The following is a 19,716-nucleotide window of genomic DNA, read 5'->3' on the forward strand; positions in this document are numbered from 1 at the left end:
TCGGCTGGTCGCTGTGGCTGCGGTTCACCTCGTCGCCCGACGGCAGCTCCCAGATTCTAATCGAGCGCAGACCGCGGCGGGCAGAGTGAGCGGCGACGATTGAGCGCGCACGGCAGCGGCAGCGAGCGGGTGAGCGCGTCGGTGGGTCGACTTGGCTGCATGCGCGCATCTTCTTTGGTTGGTGAATCGGCGGCGCCGTGGTCGGCCGGCTAGATCTGTGGCAATGGCGGCGTGCTGCAGACGGGCGGTGCTTGCCGGAGGTGCTGCAAACGGTATCGGCATACTGGTCGGCAGCGCGGCGGGCGGTGGTTGCTGGCCGAATCCCATGGTCAGCCTTTCGTCGGCGCGCCCCCTCTCCACCATCCTCGGCGCCCTCTCCTCCAGGTCCTCCCCTCTGCCTTAGCTGCGGGCGAAATATTTTCAGCGGAGACTCAGTTATCCTCTTGCAGGTACGGGCAGGTGGCGCACCAGGCCGCGAATGCACTGTCCAACTTGGTGGATCCTTTCTCTGAATAGGAGGTGATTTTCCCGATCTCCAGCACCACGTTTCCTTGCCGTGTTTGTTGGATACATTTACTTAGCCATGAATTTTTTTGTGTGGTAATCTGCAAGTGGAATGGCATGATTAGTATTAGAGTCAGAATTCGGTGGGTGAGGTCTTATCTTGCTCTACTCAGTGATTAGATAAAAATACTTTATGTTGCAATATTGGGACAGACCAAAACATCAGCTTTTCTTGGGCTTTCGTGGTGTCCTGCCCTGTGATACGGTAGCAGTTCTACTTCATTAGGACTAAAGTTTAATGGACGGTACATACTGTTAAATGCCAGCCTACTGATGTCTTGTCTGTTTGAAATAATTAGCATTTAAAATTATACCATCTTTCTTCAGTGCCCGTGTTGTGAGATGCATCAACAAACCTGCTGATGGTGGTGTTATAGCCCTTTACAGTTCGGCAGATATGAATTGCCATTTGGTTTGCATGAAATTTGTTGGGAACTATTTAGTCAGGGTTTCCTAATGCTTGGTTCAAGTTCTTGGTCTAGATGTACGTTGAATTACATTTCTTTAGCATACAAAGATCGTCAATGTGGCGGTGTAATAATTTTATCTGCATACACATTCATCTAAGCAACCATCTTTGCAAGAGAATAACTGTAGGTAGTAGCAAAAACCTGGAAGAGCTTAACAATAGGCTGCGGGTTGGTTGATTTTCTCCTAAGAGTATGCGTTAGGCGATCAATATCAGATATCCTTTTAAGTTTTTGCCTAACACCTGAGCTGACTTATCCACAATGCTCTGTTTATCAGCTCCATGCGGCAGCGCGGCATCTAGCTCCCCTAGCTGGCGGCCAACCAAATAAGGATCTCGCTTCTCCTCTCGAGGGCAGAAGATTCGATTATTATTTGACACCTGCTGATCAGGAGCTGCAGTATATCAGAAATTTACGTACCAGCTCACAAGTGATTCCTCAACAGCTTCCTTCCATCGAACAAGGTGAGCTTTACTGTAGCTGAGAGCAGTAGTAGTTTTGTTCTCATCCGTTATATATTATGTCAAAATATTTATCTTGAGCTGTATCATGGCAACTGTGGCGTATTACGGGCAGGTGGTAACTGCCGGTGGCGATTAGTTTACATCTGCATCATAGTTGGGCAGTGCGGCGTGTTGCGGCTGCCGGCGGCGCTGCGTGCGGCATCTGCATCATGTCTGTTAAGCTTTCTTGTTGTGTTTTTCTTGGGTAGAGTTGGGAGATAATTTTTTATGGCGGAGTTTGGTTCGTGGATAACAGAATGTGTGGATACATCACCTATCGAGGATAAGTTCAAATATGACTTGAACCATGTAAAAAAAAAGTCAGTGGATTTATAATTTGATTGTCAAGCCACTGCTCCAAATTATTGTGTTAGCAAGTTGTTATGGAACACAAGACCCATCAAGGAACTACTTTTCTGTTGTTCAGGGTAGTAGGATATTCCTTTTGTGCCGATCCATTCTGACAGACTACTTCCTTTCTATAAACATTGCGTTGACGCTTCCACTTCCTAGGAAAATAAGGTTGAGAAGTTAGAAAATACTTGCATTATAGTCGGTATTTGTTGTAGTGATAAACAAGGTTTGAACTTGCATTATACTTGCATTATAGTCTGCCAGCCATATGAATACAGATTTTGCCTATTTGTTAGATTTATGTTTTACAAAAACCTTGTGTAATTTCTTCTGTTTTAATAAGGCCTCAAAGTGGTCACAACAATTCAATTTATGCATTGGCTTTGATCTGCATGTCGCAAGGTAACAGAAGTTCCCATGACCTGATTTACAACGAAGTTGTAGTGCTACCTATGGCTGAAGATACTAACAAGAAAAAGGCATTTTTTTCCATTAATTGAATTCTGGGTTCAGCTATACATGTGCTGAAGTACACCTGCACATTCAAGTATGGTCAGTTTGTACTTTCGGAAACTTTACCACGGCCACTGTCCATGGCTCTGATGTGAATGTGGCAAGCCAGCTGAATAAGTTCTCCATTGACAGATGAGACCCCAAAACGATGCCACATGAGCACATGTTCTAACTAAAGCTTCAGATTTCATCCTACGGATTTGTTGAGTACCCTTTTTGGATGCTTCTTACATAACTTTTATGCCATTTCAGGCATGAGCATAGTAACTATTCACCATTGCCACGATAAAGGCATGGATTCCTGCTCTCAACTAAGCAAGCCTTGCACTTGTGGCAAATGGAAAGGAACTATCAAGTCTTCAGTGATTAATAGTATAAACATCGGTGGTTTTTTACTCCACAGTATGGCTATGCCATTGGGAGAGTATACTTTATTACATAGATTAATTCAATTATATATTCTTACGTAAATGTGGCCACACTGGTAGTTCTACCAATGCTTGGAGTTCTTATGTCGTATTGTCAGAGACATGTTTCTTTATGTAAGATTGTCACCTGAAATTCTCAGGTGACATAATGTATTGAGAATTTTGTGAGACGTAATGTATTGGAATTCTTTCAGTGACATAATGGATCTTACGTCAATTAGTGGACCATAATGTATATTTGAGTACCGTGTGTGACCAGGCTGGCAGATTCTTACATGCAGGTCAGCGTTGTCATGTCCGAATACTCCATTAGTTATATTTTTTGCGAAACAACCTTCCAGTAGTTCTTACATCGATGGGTGGCTGAATGAATCACACGAGATGAGCTAGTGGTTCTTCTTTTTACGTTGTCTTCAGGATTCTTACACCAGCGATTATTATTTGTACATACGTCATTGAGATGATAGTTCACACGGGCTGACTACAGACGGTTGGCTACCACAGTCTAGTTTACCCTGGCATAAGTTTCTTACATCAGGTAGTGCGTCGCATGGCCCGGAACAACTTACGTCGCATGCAAATAAAATTATGTCGCTTGCCATCGGTCGGGAGTGGGCGTGTTTGTGACCAGAATCTGGCGCGCGCGGGGGTTTCGGCCGGGGTGCAGAATAATATTCTGCCCCCAGGGAGTCAAATAGCGTGTCTCTATATTATATATATATATATATATATATATATAGGACATATTCATACTACACCCGGGTGTAGTTACACCCACGTGTGTTTCTCATAATCTAGTAAGTATCTATCATACCGAAGAGTATGTACATGTAGTATGAAGTATATAAGACTATTTTGGTAGTATATATACTACTTTGTAGGAAGTATGCAGATTTTTTACGTAGACTCATTTTTTACGTATGCATATGCATGTATTTTGGATATATAGTGCAAACTATGAGTTCACTTGTATTTTTTTCACCAAACTTGGTTTGGAGTATCTTAGATATAGTATACAAACATACTCAAACCGGCAAAGTATCGTATATACTTCCGTATGGTAGTATATTAGATATGGGTGTAACTACACCCAAGGGTAGGAAGTATTTATCCTATATATATATATATATATATATATATATATATATATATATATATATATCCAAAATAGTGGGCTACCATGGTGGCTAGCTATGCACACCTCACCAGCCCTTGGATATACAGCACATCATTCCGGATCTGCACATGAGAGCACAACTGCAAACGGTTGCATGTTAACGCCGTGTCCATAGACAAGTGCAGTTCATTTTACAGTAAAGCATTCTGTATCCTTTTCATTCTACAGTTTGAAATACAGATACACGGGCGGTCAAAAATCCACGCCACACATACCCTACAAATAAGGACTCGTTACCCATCGCTTCACCAATAGAAGTCGGAAGGCCTAATACAGTCCAGACATCAATTCTCCAAAATCTACGAACACTCAACTGCCCATTCCAGCAAAATGAGTCAAATCACCGTATGTTGCCGGAGTGTAGACCCATATCATCCACCAGACAATCCTTTGCAGTCTCAGAAGAGGATCAGGCCGGAGGAAGCTGATCGATTCGTCGATCTTCCCGATGATTTGCTAATCACCATCCTAGCTAAGGTGGCATCCGGAGCCTCCTCCCCTGCAGATCTAGCAAACGCTAGGATGACGTAAGTGCGCATACATCTGAAACCTTTTTTTTTTTGGATTTTGAACACATATGCTTTCCATCTCTTACAACGCAAATATATCTGCATGTTTGCAGGTTCAGTAGATTCAGGAACCTGGGTTACAACAAGGATGTTCTGAAGAATGCATCTGCCAGTTGCATAGCCGTTAGGGCAAAGAACTGGTGTCTCGATGCGCAACACTTCCTACAGTGCTGCGCTGAAGCTGGAAATGACGGTGCCTCATATTTTCTTGGCATGGTAAACACAAAGCACCGTATCCACATTTGATTTAGTTGGAGGCATTTAAAGTTTAACTGAACTAACCAGTATCTATCTTGCAGATACTCTTCTACTGCACAGGAGAACACGAACGAGGAGCCGATCTAATTGCTGATGCTGCAATTCAGGACAACAGCACGCCATTTACTCACTTGCCGTCATCATGTTCAACGGCAGTGGAGGAACCAGAGAAGACTGCAACATATTAGCAGGGGCCGTGCTTTGTTCATGCGCTGCAAGGCTTGGTCATCTGGAAGCTCTTCGCGAGCTAGGCTTCTGTCTCATTGACGGATTCGGCGTTAGCCGTTCTGTCATGAACGGTCGTTGGCTCCTGCTTCAAGCAACTGCCTGGGAGCTGTCCTCCTCCGGTGGCACTCTCAGATGCCAAACGTGCGCCATCTCTAATGATTCTGACCGTCATGCATGCATCTTAAGCCAAATTTGTCTCTGTCCACGCGCAGCTGCCATACACCGTGGTACAGACCAAGCACACCACTTTCTTTCAGAGTGGTTCGATGCAAGGAACATCCATAGAGGGCAATACATGTACAATCTTCACCCCCCTGGCGAGCAACATATATTATGCTGCAATTTTGGTTGTGGTCGTAGAGAAACTCGGGCCCAGGAGTTCAGGTCATGCTCCCGCTGCGGCGAGGCATTCTACTGTTCTCGCGCTTGCCAGGCATCACACTGGAAGGCTGTGCACAGAGTGTCTTGCAGGCATATGGAACAAGACGAAGAGGTCGTTGATCAAGCCAATGGAGCAGCCGGTGGAGAAGAAGCAGCAGATGAAGCCGAGCAGGCACTTGATGTCTGAAAGAGCTAGAGGCACATTGTGCCAATCCTTGTGTACCACACCACAAATAGATCTGGAATAGCTTCTACTTAAGTTATTTCAATAATCCCATGTCAGTAGTTTGTCACGGCCACTATGTTAAGTTAGTAGTTTGTATTTTGTTCACCTCTACCCATTGGCATAATAGTGTGTGTTATACAAATGTTATATCTACCAAAGCATTGTACCGCATATGTTGAACAATTTTTTTAATATCAACCATTATTAGAATTGTATCACATTTTCTATCTCTTTCAATCAATTTTATATTAAAAATCAAATACAGATTGCCATAGTTTCCCTACCGCATCCTAAACTTGTATATAAACTATAGTAGACTAAAGCAAAAAAAAATAGATTAAAATTAATCTGCCATCCAATAATATAACATTTTTACATGTTAAATATTTTACTACAATTTGAAAGGAAATGCCGTGTCACCTTGTCTATAGTATGTTTTTTTTAAATAAACACAGAACTGTTTTCACAAGACATTTAAATAGCACAATTGTGCTCAAATTACCATATTTCGTAAATTAATAAATATCCTATTTTTATTTTCCAGAATTCAACTCCATTTCCTGTCTAAACCAAATTTGTTTGTCAATTATTTTAAATTCAAATATAGCACCTTGTTAGAGGGTGGCATTATCACAAAATCATGCAAAATAGACTGCCTGCCAACACTACTATTTTTTTTATACAATCTGATGTTAAATTTTAAACATCCATACCATTTGATATCCACATGGAAATACAGTTCACATAGTTACCCATACATGTTGTTATCCACATCAAAATACAAGACAAAACAAACAACTACTGTTCTATATCCACTATTATATACCATCTTTTAAACACTGTACAGTTGCTAACTTGGCAGTTCAATCCAAAGTTTGAAACACTTGTCCTATGTTTGGCTCAAATATGCATTTTTCTCCCCTGCCAGATGCTTCTCTTAGAGCCCTCTCCACAACTCCATAGTTCCAGGACGCAGGAAGGCAAGTACCAGAGGGCATGCTGCTAAAAAGGCAATGCACATTAAGATCTGTTTATATGCATTAGCGATACCATATGTTACTATAACAAGGACAGTTCTAATTCTATAACTCTGCCAGATTATACAAGTAAGACACAAACCTTTTAGACTGATCTCTCTCATCCTTCGAATCAAAATCCGGATTAACAATGAAATTTCCGATTCATTGCTTTTATGCTTCCTCTGATGTCTCCTGCAGCAGTATCTTTAGTTGTTGTATCTTATACAGCCGTGCAGCAGTTTTTTTTATTTCCTATGATTTCCAATAAAATGTAACTTTCTGCTATGTAAAATACAGATCAAGTCTTATATGGAATTGTAGAAAAAAGTGTAGAAATAGTGTGCAATATGAACTGTATTTATCTGTGTAGTACAGTCCAAGTTACACTTCACCTTCTAACCAAGATTATACACTCTACAATACAACACTACAATTCGGCCAGAACCACTAACGGTTGTAACGCCTGTTGAAAAATTCCGTCAGCTGACTAGTAGGAATCTTCATCCATTCAATTTCCAGCACACTATATCCAATGGCTGGTTAGGTGTGCATAGCTAGCCACCATGGTAGCAAATCCGCGTATATATATATATATATATATATATATATATAATTATATATATATATATATATATATATATATATATATATATATATATATATATATATATATATATGACATATTCATACTACACCCGGGTGTAGTTACACCCACGCGTAATTCTCATAATCTAGAGAGTATCTATCATACCGGAGAGTATGTACATGTAGTATGAAGTATATAAGATTATTTTAGAAGTATATATACTACTTTGTAGTCAGTATGTACATTTTTTACGTAGAATCATTTTTTACGTATACATATGCATGTATTTCGGATATATAGTGTAAACTATGGGTTCCCTTGCATTTTTTTCACGAAACTTGGTTTGGAGTATCTTAGATATAGTGTATAAACATACTCAAACCAATAAAGTATGTTATATACTTCCGTATGGTAGTATATGAGACGTGGGTGTAGTTACACCCAGGAGTAGGAAGTATTTATCCTATATATATATATCGACGCGGATTTTCTACCCGGGGTGCTAGCTACGCACGTGGTCAGCACCCTTGGATCATGCGCAGTGATTCGTGCATATAAACGTCTGTCACCGGCGACCGTTAGCCACAGCCGTTACCATCTCCATTCATTGTTTCAGCGAATGAGCGAATGATGATGATGCCATGAAGGCAAGGTTCAGAAAAGTACTGGTGTAACAGGAGCTTCATGTTTACCTATTTGCACAAAAAATCGAATCGCGAAATTCATTAGACTGTGAACTAACCACTGTAAAAACCATGGAGTGGAGAATTAAATCTTGAATGGGGCAAAATATCTGCGCCAGAAAACTGGCAAAAAGATGCCACAAAACATGAAACTTCAGAACATATTCGTACATACATGCAGAGGGAGAGAGAGTGAAGCCAGACATGTTTGAATGGATGACAAAAAAGGTAGAGGGAGAGAGTGAAGCCAGACACGTTTGAATGGATAACAAAAAAGGTCGAGACAAGCAAAAACATTTCTATACCATTCCAAGCCTCAAAGGGGAGAAAAGAAGCAATATTTGTTGTTTTACACACGGGCTTGTAGATGACGAGGAAGCAGGGGAGGACGGTGCGGCAGTTGAGGACGACGAGCTCGCCGTTGCCCATGTCCACAGAGTCGTACTCCAAGGAGCGATGCCCGCTGGGCTGTTGTTGGCCATGCGCCGGCCAGATGCGCCCGGCACACCAGAATGGCCCTGCTGCCCGCGCCGAGCGACGACGCGGCCCTGGCGTGAGGGGCACCGCTGCAGGCAAAGGTGCAGGCCGCGGTACCCGACAGGCTGAGCTGGCAGGTGGCAACGCCGACGCGTCGCCGGTGGCGCCGGTGGCCAGGCGACACTATAAGCGCATCATCTCATTGCCGTCGGCGCGTTGCGCGTGAGCGGCCGCCCTGACCAGAGGCTCCCAAAGTGCAGATCAGGAAAAAGAAAAAGATGAAATTCAGTAGCACCAAAACATTGGCAGCAGGAAATAAAAGAATCTCACGCTCCTTGAACTGCAAATCAGAAAACCATATATGAATCAGCAACAGAATCTCACACCAAGATGACCACAAGCAGGCAACCCAGAAAATCAGAGCCAATCATATCATAGTGTTCTCATATTGTAATCACGAATTCCTTTAGATAAAATCACGCCAAGATGACCTCGAGCTGGCAACCCGGAAAATCAGAGCCAATCACAAAAGCTACTCCCCATAATTTCTGTAAGATAAGCTTGAACGAATAAATTCAATTGAAGCAAAGTGGACAGGCACCAATTGCAGCTGTGGACAAGTATAAAATCAGAACGCGAATGCAAGATAGGAAGATGTCATCCAAAAGTTGAGTAATGTGGAGAAATTTCAGAACGGAGGAGGCATAGATCTTGAGCACGAAGTACAACCTGGAATCACATATCTGTTCAAGATGTCAAAATATAGACCACAAGTGGATCTAATGCAGGAACATTTTATTGATTTCAAAATACAACACGAACTCTAAAATGATCTAGAAAAAAGCCAGACAAGATCCAAGAAAAAAGGAAATTGTAACTTTCTCGTGGTGTCGTCTCTACAGAGGAGTTGCAGTCATCCTGAGGAAGAACAGCTGCCGCGGTCAGAGATGGGGCATGGCGGAGTGCGCAGATCAGCTAAAAAAAGGGAAATCTATATGACTAATCATAAAGCAACACTACAATCTAGCCGAGTAATATTAGAATCAAAATGCAAAGTGCAGATCAGCTAAAAAAAGGGAATGTGTTACGAAGGCAAGAGCAGCAGGAACATAAAGATTCAGGCTACTTGAATGGAAAATCACAAATCCATCAAGATCCAGGCCTCACTGACGCGCTGCACCGAGATCCTCAGCGAGCGACCCCCGCTCGCGGCCTCGCCGGTCTCTGCACCTGCTCCGCTAGCACCGGCAGCCCATCCACGCGCGGGGAGTCAAGATGCCTGGTCCGCCCCGCAGTGGAGAAGAGGTCTGCGGCAATTTCACGGTGCCCGCCCACGTCCACGCGCAGCCTCCTTCGTTGCCCGCAGAACCGCATCCCCCGCAGCAGGCGCGCCTCCTTCCAAGGCGGTCGCCCGCGTCCCAACGCAGCCTCCTTTCCCGTCGGCCGGAAATCGCGAAGGCGTGGGGCTCGGAGCAGTGGCGGGGATTTTCGGCCTGGGCTGCGTCGGCCTGCGGTGGTGCTGCAGCATGAAGATGGCGACGCTACTGCAGTGTTGCCGGTGGGGAGGGAGCCTGGCCTGCGCCGCCGCATCAGGTGCATGAGCTCCTCTGCCACGGCGAGATCGATGCAGAAGCGGCCACGCGCACGGCCGACCGCCGGGTCGATCTCTGCCACAAACCTGGCCTGGCCATGGGGCTACAGTTCCTGGATGAATTCGACCAGTACCGCGTGTGCGGAGCCGCGCCGTGGAGGATGCGGCCGGCCGGAGCGGGGATGCACGGTGGAGGCTCGAGAGAGGATTTGAGGTGTGGGGTTGGTGGCCGGGTGCTGGGAGAGAGAGCAGGATAGATGTGAGGGATTCGGTTCCGTGGGTGGGCAGGGAAGAATAAAAAAGGTATACTCGGACCGTTAACGGCGTTAATTAGATCTAGGGTCAGGAATACACTATAGAATGATCCGATGGCTGGATGGGTATGCACAGCTAGCCACCTAGTTAGCTGGCATATATATCAACGCGGATTTGCTACCATGGTGGCTAGCTATGCACCCCCTCTTAACCACTTGATATAGAGAGTATAATCTTTGGATGGTACAAGATGGCAAAAGCTGGCTATTGGTATGTCTTCACGGTTGTGAAGCTGCCGTTGGAGCCGTTAGGAAGCTTTGGGGTTGCTAGCTGTCAGAAAGAAAAGAAATTTAGGTGGAACCGCAATTTAGGTGATGTTAGAAAGGAACGCGTGAAGGAATTCCATGCAAATGGATTTTTGGAGTCATTTGATTTTTGAATCGTTTGGTGCTTGCAAATCTCTTCTAAATAAAATGACTGAAATACCGTTCATAGGCCAAGAGTTGAACGGGCAACTAACTTAGTGGAAACATACATGATGATGTATGTGGTTCACTGGGCATAGTTGTGTGCGGGAGATTCTTCTACTTCATGAAAACTTCCAACAATGAATTGAGTATATATATGTGGATATATTTATTCAATAAGGAAGAAGTTTGAAACATTTGAATAGATTCAAATAAATTTCAGCATGAAGTGGAAATCATCGTAATAGAAAAGTCAAATATCTATGATTGGATCATGGAGGAAATATTTGAATTACGAGTTTTAGCGAACATCTAAGAGAGTTATGAAATTGTTCTACAACTCACGTTTCTTGGAGTATCATAGTGATGATGGAGTATCCGAGAGACATATCCAAACCTTGTTGGGTTAATGATGAGATAAAATAATTTGACGCCATTATATTTTTGTGGATTATGCTTTAGAGACTACCGCTTTTACACTAAATAGTGCATCATCATAATCCGTTGAAATGACACCATACGAGTTATGGCATGGGTATAAACCCTAATAGTCCTTTCTTAAATGTTGTTATGCATAGCATAAGTAAATAAGTTTACAACCAAAATTGGATGAATGTCTTTGTTGGTTATCCCAGAGAATTGATTGGGAATTCTTTCCACTATGGAGACAAATACAAAAGTGTTTGTCGATGTTTCTTATTTCCAAGAAATTGTTTCTAGCGAAGTATTTGAGTGGGAGGACAATAGAACTTCAATTGGATGATCAGAGTAGCGCATCATCAGAAATGGTTCTGGAAGCGGCCACGATGATCATGGCTCCCATGTCTACAAAGTGTTACAGTCATGAAGATCGAAGTACCTATTGAACCTTGTAGGTATGGTTTACTTTGTGATCAAATAAATGATTTGTGAACAAATGATTGTTTTTGAACAATGATAAACCAACTACATACAAAGAAGCTATGATGAGCCTTGACTCCGTTAAAATGGCTATGCCCCATGAAATCCAAGATAGGTGAATACTTTTTGAAAGTAAATGGATCTATAAAATTGATGGACTTGGATGGAATATCCTTGAAGAAGCTCGACTTGTCGAAAAGTTGTTTACGACAAAGTTCAAAGAGTTGACTACGATAAGATTAGATCATCCGTAGCGATGCTTATAGTCTATGTGGATTATTCTAGTAATCGCTACATATTTCTTTTATGAGATATGCTAGTAGGATGGAAAAAATACATTACTTAACAGAAGTGTGTATTAAGGATGTATACAAGATACAACCAAGAGTTTGCTGGTCCGTGGAATACTAGATAGGTATACGAACTTCAATTGGATGAAGTGAGTATCGCGGAGTTGGAATCTTCACCGGATGAAATAGTCAAAGAGTTTTTGATTTCATCAGAAACGATGAAGAAGCTTGCATTTGCAAGAAATTAAGTGGGAGCGCTGAGACATATTTATAATACTTTATGTAGATGACATATAGTTTGTTATAAATGATGTAGTTATATACTTGATTAAAAAGGTTTCATTGAGAATTAACTTTAGTGAAAGGATATGAACTGAAACATATTTAGTGTCAAGATCTATGAAGATAGATTGAAACATATAATAAGTTTTAAAGTACATAGAATGAATATTGAAGTAGTTCAATATTAATATATTAAGAAGGTGTTCTTTTCCATGTGAAGGTTTAACAAGACTTGAGTGTATTTGACACTCGATGAGTAAAAACACATGAGTGATTTTAGATCACGAATAATATGTACAAAATCAGATGTCCTGTGCTCTAAAAGTTAGGAGCATATACCAGAATGATTCATGTGATGATCATTGGACGACAGTAAGAATATACCTGAATGCTTTAGAAGAACCAAGGATATATATAGTTTTATATGGGGTAATGACAAACAAATCACTGTAAGGTGTTACACCGATATTAGTTTGGTCACATATAAAATCTCAATTAGGCTAAGTGTTGATTAAAAGGTAGCACAATGAGCTAGAAGAAGTCTATGCTAGATTTAGATGAGTTCTAAATATTGTGACGGATTCTACAAACGAAGGCAGAGTATGTCATTGTTTTGATAATGACTGAGGATGTTAAGTCAAGAAGATCTTTGAGAACTTGGTGTAGTTCTGATAGTGTCAGAATTTGAAGCTATATTATGTGTGACAATATTAGTGACATATTTCAGACCGTGGAATTAAGGTTCCACCAGAAGACCAAACATATTTAATGCCGACTCATTTGGAAAATGAGTGACACGTGAAGACGCAAATGAATTGCAAAATACATACGTTTCTGAGCATGTCAGATCCGTTGACTGAAACCTCTCCCGTGAGCAAACCATGATAAGCACCAGAAGGCCAAGGTGTTATATCTTTACAAATGTAAACTAGATTATTGACTCTAGTGCAAGTGGGAGACTGTTGGAGATATGACTAAGAGGCAATAATAAAGTGGTTATTATAATATATCTTTGAGTTGATGATAAATTTTTGCATACCATGCTATAATTGTATTAACCGAAACATTGATACATGTGTGTTATGTAAACAACAAGGAGTCCCTAGTAAGCCTCTTGTATAACTAGCTTGTTGATTAATAGATGATCATAGTTTCGTGATCATGAACATTGGATGTTATTAATAACAAGGTTATGTCATTAGATGAATGATATAATGGACACACCCAAATAAGAGTAGCATAAGATCACGTCATTAAGTTGAAATTTGCTATAAGCTTTCGATACATAGTTACCTAGTCCTTCGACCATGAGATCATGTAAATCACTTATACCGGAAGGGTACTTTGATTACATCAAACGCCACTACGTAAATGGGTGGTTATAAAGATGAGATTAACTATTCGGAAAGTATGAGTTGAGGCATATGGATCAAGAGTGGGATTTGTCCATCCCGATGACGGATAGATATACTCTGGGCCCTCTCGGTGGAATGTCGTCTGATTAGCTTGCAAGCATGTGAATAGTTCACAAGAGATGATATACCACGGTACGAGTAAAGAGTACTTATCGGTGACGAGGTTGAACAAGGTATGGAGATACCGATGATCAAACCTCGGACAAGTAAAATATCGCGTGACAAAGGGAATCGGTATCGTATGTACATGGTTCAATCGATCACTAAGTTATCGTTGAATATGTGGGAGCCATTATGGATCTCCAGATCCCGCTATTGGTTATTGGTCGGAGAGGAGTCTCGACCATGTATACATAGTTCACAAACCGTAGGGTGACACACTTAAGGTTTGATGTCGTTCTAAGTAGATATGGAATATGGAATGGAGTTCGAATTTTGTTCGGAGTCTCGGATGGGATCCAGGACATCACGAGGAGGTTTGGAATGGTCTGGAGAATAAGATTCATATATGGAAAGTTATTTTCCAGGGTCGGAAAGTCCGGTGTTTTGACCGGAGCATCTAGAAGGTTTTGGAAGGACCGGAATAGTCCGGAATATTATGGAAGGTTCCGGAAGTGTCCGGGACGACCCGGGCTGTCTAAGGAAGTCCGGAGGGTTCCATAATAGGTGCAACCACGTTGCCTTAAGGGAAAATAAGTCTTTCCTTAATGCAATTTCGGAATTGGCAAAAGAGTCCGAGTAAGAGTAGGTTTTTGGAACCGGAAACCTATCGGAACTCAGTCAAACTTGGGGGCAGGTTTATGGACAACCCAATGGGCTTGACCACCTATTTAAAGGGACCAAGGGGCACCCCAAGGGCACCTCAAGTCGCAGCCCTAGCTCCCCAAGTCGCAGCACCACCCTGCGCCCAAACCCTTGCTACTCCCTCCTCCTAAATCTTCTGCGGTGCTTACGGCGAAGCGATGCCGGAGATCTCCACCACCACCGACACCACGCCTTCGTGCTGTCGGGATTCCGAGGAGGATCTACTACATCCGCTGCCCGCTGGAACGGGAAGAAGGACATCGTCATCAACACCGAACGTGTGACCGAGTACGGAGGTGCTGCCCGACTGTGGCACCGTCAAGATCTTCTACGCGCTTTCGAAAGCTGCAAGTGATCGACTACAGCAACAATGAGATGTAATCTCGTAGGCTTTGGAAATCTTCGAGGGTTAGTCTCATGATCTTCTTGTTGCTACCATCTTCTAGATTGGATCTTGGCTTGTTATTCGTTCTTGCGGTAGAATTTTTTTTGTTTTCTATGCTACGAATCCCATCAACGACATCCTCGAAATCGATCAGAGTGGCCGACCGATTGCTCCCGAGAAGTCTGCAAAAAAATTTATAAGTCAATGCGGAGTGCTTGTTAGGGACTGTGTCCCGATCACCGTTCGAGAATGGCACAAGCCGAAGGGACGAGAGTTGTCTGCAGAGGAAGCAGCTCAAGGTCTTTATATCGATGATGTAGCCAAACACAGCATTCTGAACAAGCTCATGTCATATTTCAACATAGTACCTCCAGAGGAGGATGCCAATGAAAAGGCAAAGATGGAGAAGGCAGTCTGTGACTTTGCTTTGAAGAAGATGGCCGAACTATTCAAGAACCACAAGAAAATATTGCGCGGCCTTATCAAGAAAAAGAAGACTCCGGACAGTGAGAAGGTAAAAGATCACTGGGGCGAATTTGTGAAGTACAGCACGGAGTCATAAGAATTTAAGAAAAGGTCGGCAACAAATAAGGCAAATGCTGCGTTGAAGAAATATCACCAAATTTTGGGTCCAGGTGGATACAGGGCTAACCGTCCTAAGTGGCAGGCAGCTGAGGCGGAACTGATCGGGAAAGGGATCCGATTAGGGACACACGGTTGGACCGAACGATCGAAGGAGTGGTTCTACGAGATTGGGGGAAGCTGGCACCCAGAAACAGGGAAGTGTATCTATAAGAAAGCACATCTGAAGTACCCCATTGAAGCCCTGGAACAAGCACATAAGGACGTGGAGGAGGGGTGGTTCCAGCGCGAAAGAGAGAACGATGAGCTGACACGCGCCCTTGGAATCAAAGAACACGGCGGATGAACACAGGGCACAGAAGGCTCCGTTCCGTGGAAGTATGGCTTTCCTGCGGAAAGGAAGAGATTTCCTGATAGAAGCCATGAGAGGAGAAAGACAAGGGAAACAGACCGCATAGCGTCCTTAGAGAAGTCTATGAGCACCATGAAAGCCCAATTTGCCCTAGTAACCCAAGCACTTACATCCCAGATGGCTCAGGGGAAGCATGTAGATCCTACATTGGTCGATGCTATCGTCCCGCTGCAATCTCAACACCGAAAAAGCAGTGTGGCTTCCACTCAGAAGGATAATGATGATGACCAGGTGGTCGAGCCTCCTCGCTACCCCCCGTGGATGATCTCACTGAGAGCCGTCCTTGTGAGCTGTATGTTAAATGTTTCAACCTATCCTTCAAGGCAGCGGTCGGCATTCTGTTACCTACAAGGACTTACCATTGCTGTCTGGTCCAAAGGACTTTGCTGTTGTGATGGTGGATGAAGTGATGAGAGATTATGAGCACTTGGTCCTTGAGCAACCTGCAGGTGAAGATGGGGAAATCAAAGAACTGGGAGAAGCCCGTAGAACCACCGTGCAATGGCGGAAGGAGAACATTGTGTTTCCAGGTGAGAAGCCACCAAGCAGGCCGCCTCCTCCGCCGCCTGCGCAGTCTCCTCCGCGTGATGATTCTCCTCTGCGCGATGATGATTCCCCTGTGCATGAGCAGTCTCCTCCGCGTGATAATTCTCCTCTACGCGATGATGATTCCCCTGTGCGTGAGAATACTCCACCGCCTCCTCCTCCTCGTCAGGAGACTCCGCCGCCTCCACCTAAGCAAAAGTGGAAGCTAACCGCGACACCTCCTATAGCTCCGAAGAGATCATCAACTCCGATGAGGGCACATACTGCAGAGTTGTTACCACATCAGCAGACTGATGAGCAAAAGGCATTTCTTGCACCGAAGAAGATGTTTATACCACCGCATACAGTGAAGCACTTTGCCGAGACGAGAGCAAAGAAAGCTGAGTTGGCAGCTAATTATGACCGCTCTCTTGGACAGTCCTCTAGAGCGAGAAAAGAGAGAAAATTTACCCAGCTTGGGCAACAGGGTAATCAGTCGGTACCCCACTTCGTCATGCATTGCTATGATGATCCAGAGACGGCATCGATGATCGAACGGGAAGCTAGAGGTCATGGAGCAGATGTACAGTACCAAGATTACTTTCGGCTGAAGTCGTCGCCAACAAGTATAGATACATATATGATCTCGTCAAACCTGGCCAGCTCACGCGTCTAGGGACTCAGATGCGAAGGTTGCATGAATGGTACTTGGCGGCCTGTCGAAGGAGTGATCGCTACCTCACGGTGCATCTTAGAGATGAGCATTACTTCCAGGGGCGGTAGGAGATAAACCTTGAGTTCGAAGAACTGTTTCAGTTATTCAATCAAGACGCCCTCGACAAATCTGTCATCAGTTGCTACTGCTTGTAAGTGATTTTATTTATGTAATTAAGTCTGTAGCTCAGCTCATTCATTTGCACTAACAATTATCCTTTGTGTACGCTATATATTAATTATGCAGAATGAAGAAGCTCGAATGCAAAAGAGGCAAGCTCGCGGACATCATCGGGTTCATTGACCAAAACACAGTTCATGAAGTTACAGTTCGATAGTACCCCAAGGACACATAGGACAACATGCTACTGTTTTTACAGAAGCAAGCAAAAAAAGAGGATATATACTTTCCCTACAACTCAAGTGAGTGTTATAACATACATTATACTTGTGCAGCTTTCACTTTATTCTCATAATCATTGAGCTATGCTTGTGCAGCTTCCACTTTATTCTCCTAATCATTGATCTTAAGAAAGGAGAAGTACTTGTCATGGACTCGAAACGTAAAGAACATGCGGAATGGGCGAACATGGCTTTCATCCTCCAGAGGTAATTTCAATCAATTTCGTAACGGCATCTTCATCTGTTCTAATTCGACGATATCATCAACTAATCGATAACTCATTTACTCATTTTTTCTTTGCCGGGCAGGGCTTGAAAACAGTTCATCAATATTGTTCCGGGTAAATGAAAACCGGAGCTTACATTTAAAGATTACCCTGTAAGTAGTACTATATATATAGCTATGTCCGTGAATCTCTTTGATATTTTCTTTCAATACGATGCTTGATTATTAGTTTGATCGAACTATTTTTTCGTAAAGTGTATGAGGCAGGACCCCGGGAATAACTTATGTGGATACTACGTCTGCGAGTTCATTCGTCAGATGGCCTGTCACAGGGATGCAGAGGATTCTATACACCACACTCGTGTACGTGAATAATATTTCACAATTAATCTTATTACCATCAATTGTATTGAGTTCCATATATATTGATCTCCTTTTTTTTTAATATAGATGATACGCCTGCGGGACACTCTCATACCGGAGGATCGCATACGAGCAATTCAAGAGGAACTCGCGGGATTCTTTCTTTACGAGGCCCTTGCCCCAAACGGAGAGTACTATCGGAAGTTCATAGATCTTGAACGACATATTCGTAGTCGTTAGGCATATATGAGATAGATTTAGTAAAGAGGTCCGACTTTATATTGTAAATATGCATGCATTACGTGTACTGTTGACGTTGTCTATATATTCATGACGATGTTTTGTGGTTTCTTGAATGATGTATATATGTAATGCTGAAACTCAGCCGCGGCAGACAAACGTTGCTCCACCCTAAACCTGTGCCGCGATAGAGAAACGGCAATTTTCTGCCGCGGCAGAGACCTTGCAGTCCCGGTTCGTACCACGAACCGGGACCAAAGGTCCTCCACCACGAGCACCCTGGCCGCACCACGTGGTGGGGCATTTGGACCCGGTGCATATTTAAACCGGGACTAAAGGGGAACCCTTTAGTCCCGCCTCTTTGGTCCCGGTTTGGAAACCGGGACTGATGGCCCAAACGAACCGGGCTTGAAGCCCCATTTTCCACTAGTGACCATTATGTAAAAATATGGTTTTAATATTCTGACAAACTACACACACATGGGTGTTTGGACAAAAGACAATAATCATTCGCCACAAATTAAGATGGACAAATATGTTACTCACTTAACATACGCGATATTTTAGTCTTAGAACAATTTTGATTCATATCACATAATCGGAACAATGTGACATGCCGCTGACTTAAGCTTTGCACACATAATATAGTACGGAGTACTCCGTATTATTTAAGCAGTATATCTGCATAAGGCGACCGGGTAGCAGAGGCACGTCCTCAAGATTAAGGCCTCAGGCCGATCCTTGGAGGCAAATGGGGTCGGGGACGCGAGCTTCGCCGCAGATGGTGAGGATGTCATTGACGTCGTTGGCGACATCGGCGCGGGAACGAGCATTGAACGGCCAGAAGACGGTGCATAGGCAAGCCACTGTGTTGGCGATCGGCTTCCCACGGACTCGCCGGCAGCACAGGTCCCTAGCGGCCGTGCTCGTCCTTCCAAGACCGCCAAGCCGGAGGATGGTGCACACTCCGAGTTCAGCAGCTTCAGCTACGCCGTCCAGCGTGCACTGCCCGCCGCCAGGGGCCGATGATGTCGGCGCCGGTGCAGGTGCCGGTGCCGGTGGAGGTGGCAGGCTGTCGCGGCGTGCCTGCACCGAGGTCGCGGCCAGGAGGATCGTGGCGAGGAGGAGGACCGGGGAGGACGCCATGGCTTTTGTGTTGGCCATTGTCGCAGCTGGAACGCTCGATGCTTCTTCTTCTACCTGCTTTGAGATGTGTTGCTGTTGCTGTGGAGGTAGTGTGTGCAAACCGGCGGGACGTATTTATAGGGGGCTAAGCCTAACGGGCGTCGATCGGGTCGTGGGTTTCAGAGAGGTGATTAGTGCTTGTTTACGTACAGATTATAGAGTCATGCCTCCATGGATCGCAAGTACAGAGTACGTGTAAGTACATTTGATTTTAGCACATGGAACGTATACGTTTGAGCAAC

General features: G+C 43.7%; 1 long non-coding RNA gene and 1 pseudogene across 2 annotated transcripts; both read left to right on the forward strand.

Moving 5' to 3' along the window:
* The first annotated feature begins 122 nt into the window (after positions 1–122).
* Positions 123–3,074, forward strand: LOC124649744. 2 transcript variants are annotated; one of them, XR_006986771.1, is made up of 4 exons: positions 123–384; positions 450–519; positions 1,312–1,498; positions 2,657–3,074. It is a non-coding gene; the product is annotated as an uncharacterized LOC124649744 (long non-coding RNA). The 2 variants fall into 2 exon arrangements; XR_006986770.1 differs by having other exon boundaries at positions 123–519.
* A 1,265-nt stretch (positions 3,075–4,339) lies between these two features.
* Positions 4,340–5,632, forward strand: LOC124648378 (annotated as a pseudogene).
* Positions 5,633–19,716: the final 14,084 nt, after the last annotated feature.

This window comes from Lolium rigidum, chromosome 4, assembly GCF_022539505.1.
Source record: "Lolium rigidum isolate FL_2022 chromosome 4, APGP_CSIRO_Lrig_0.1, whole genome shotgun sequence".
In the NCBI taxonomy this organism is placed as follows: domain Eukaryota; kingdom Viridiplantae; phylum Streptophyta; class Magnoliopsida; order Poales; family Poaceae; genus Lolium; species Lolium rigidum.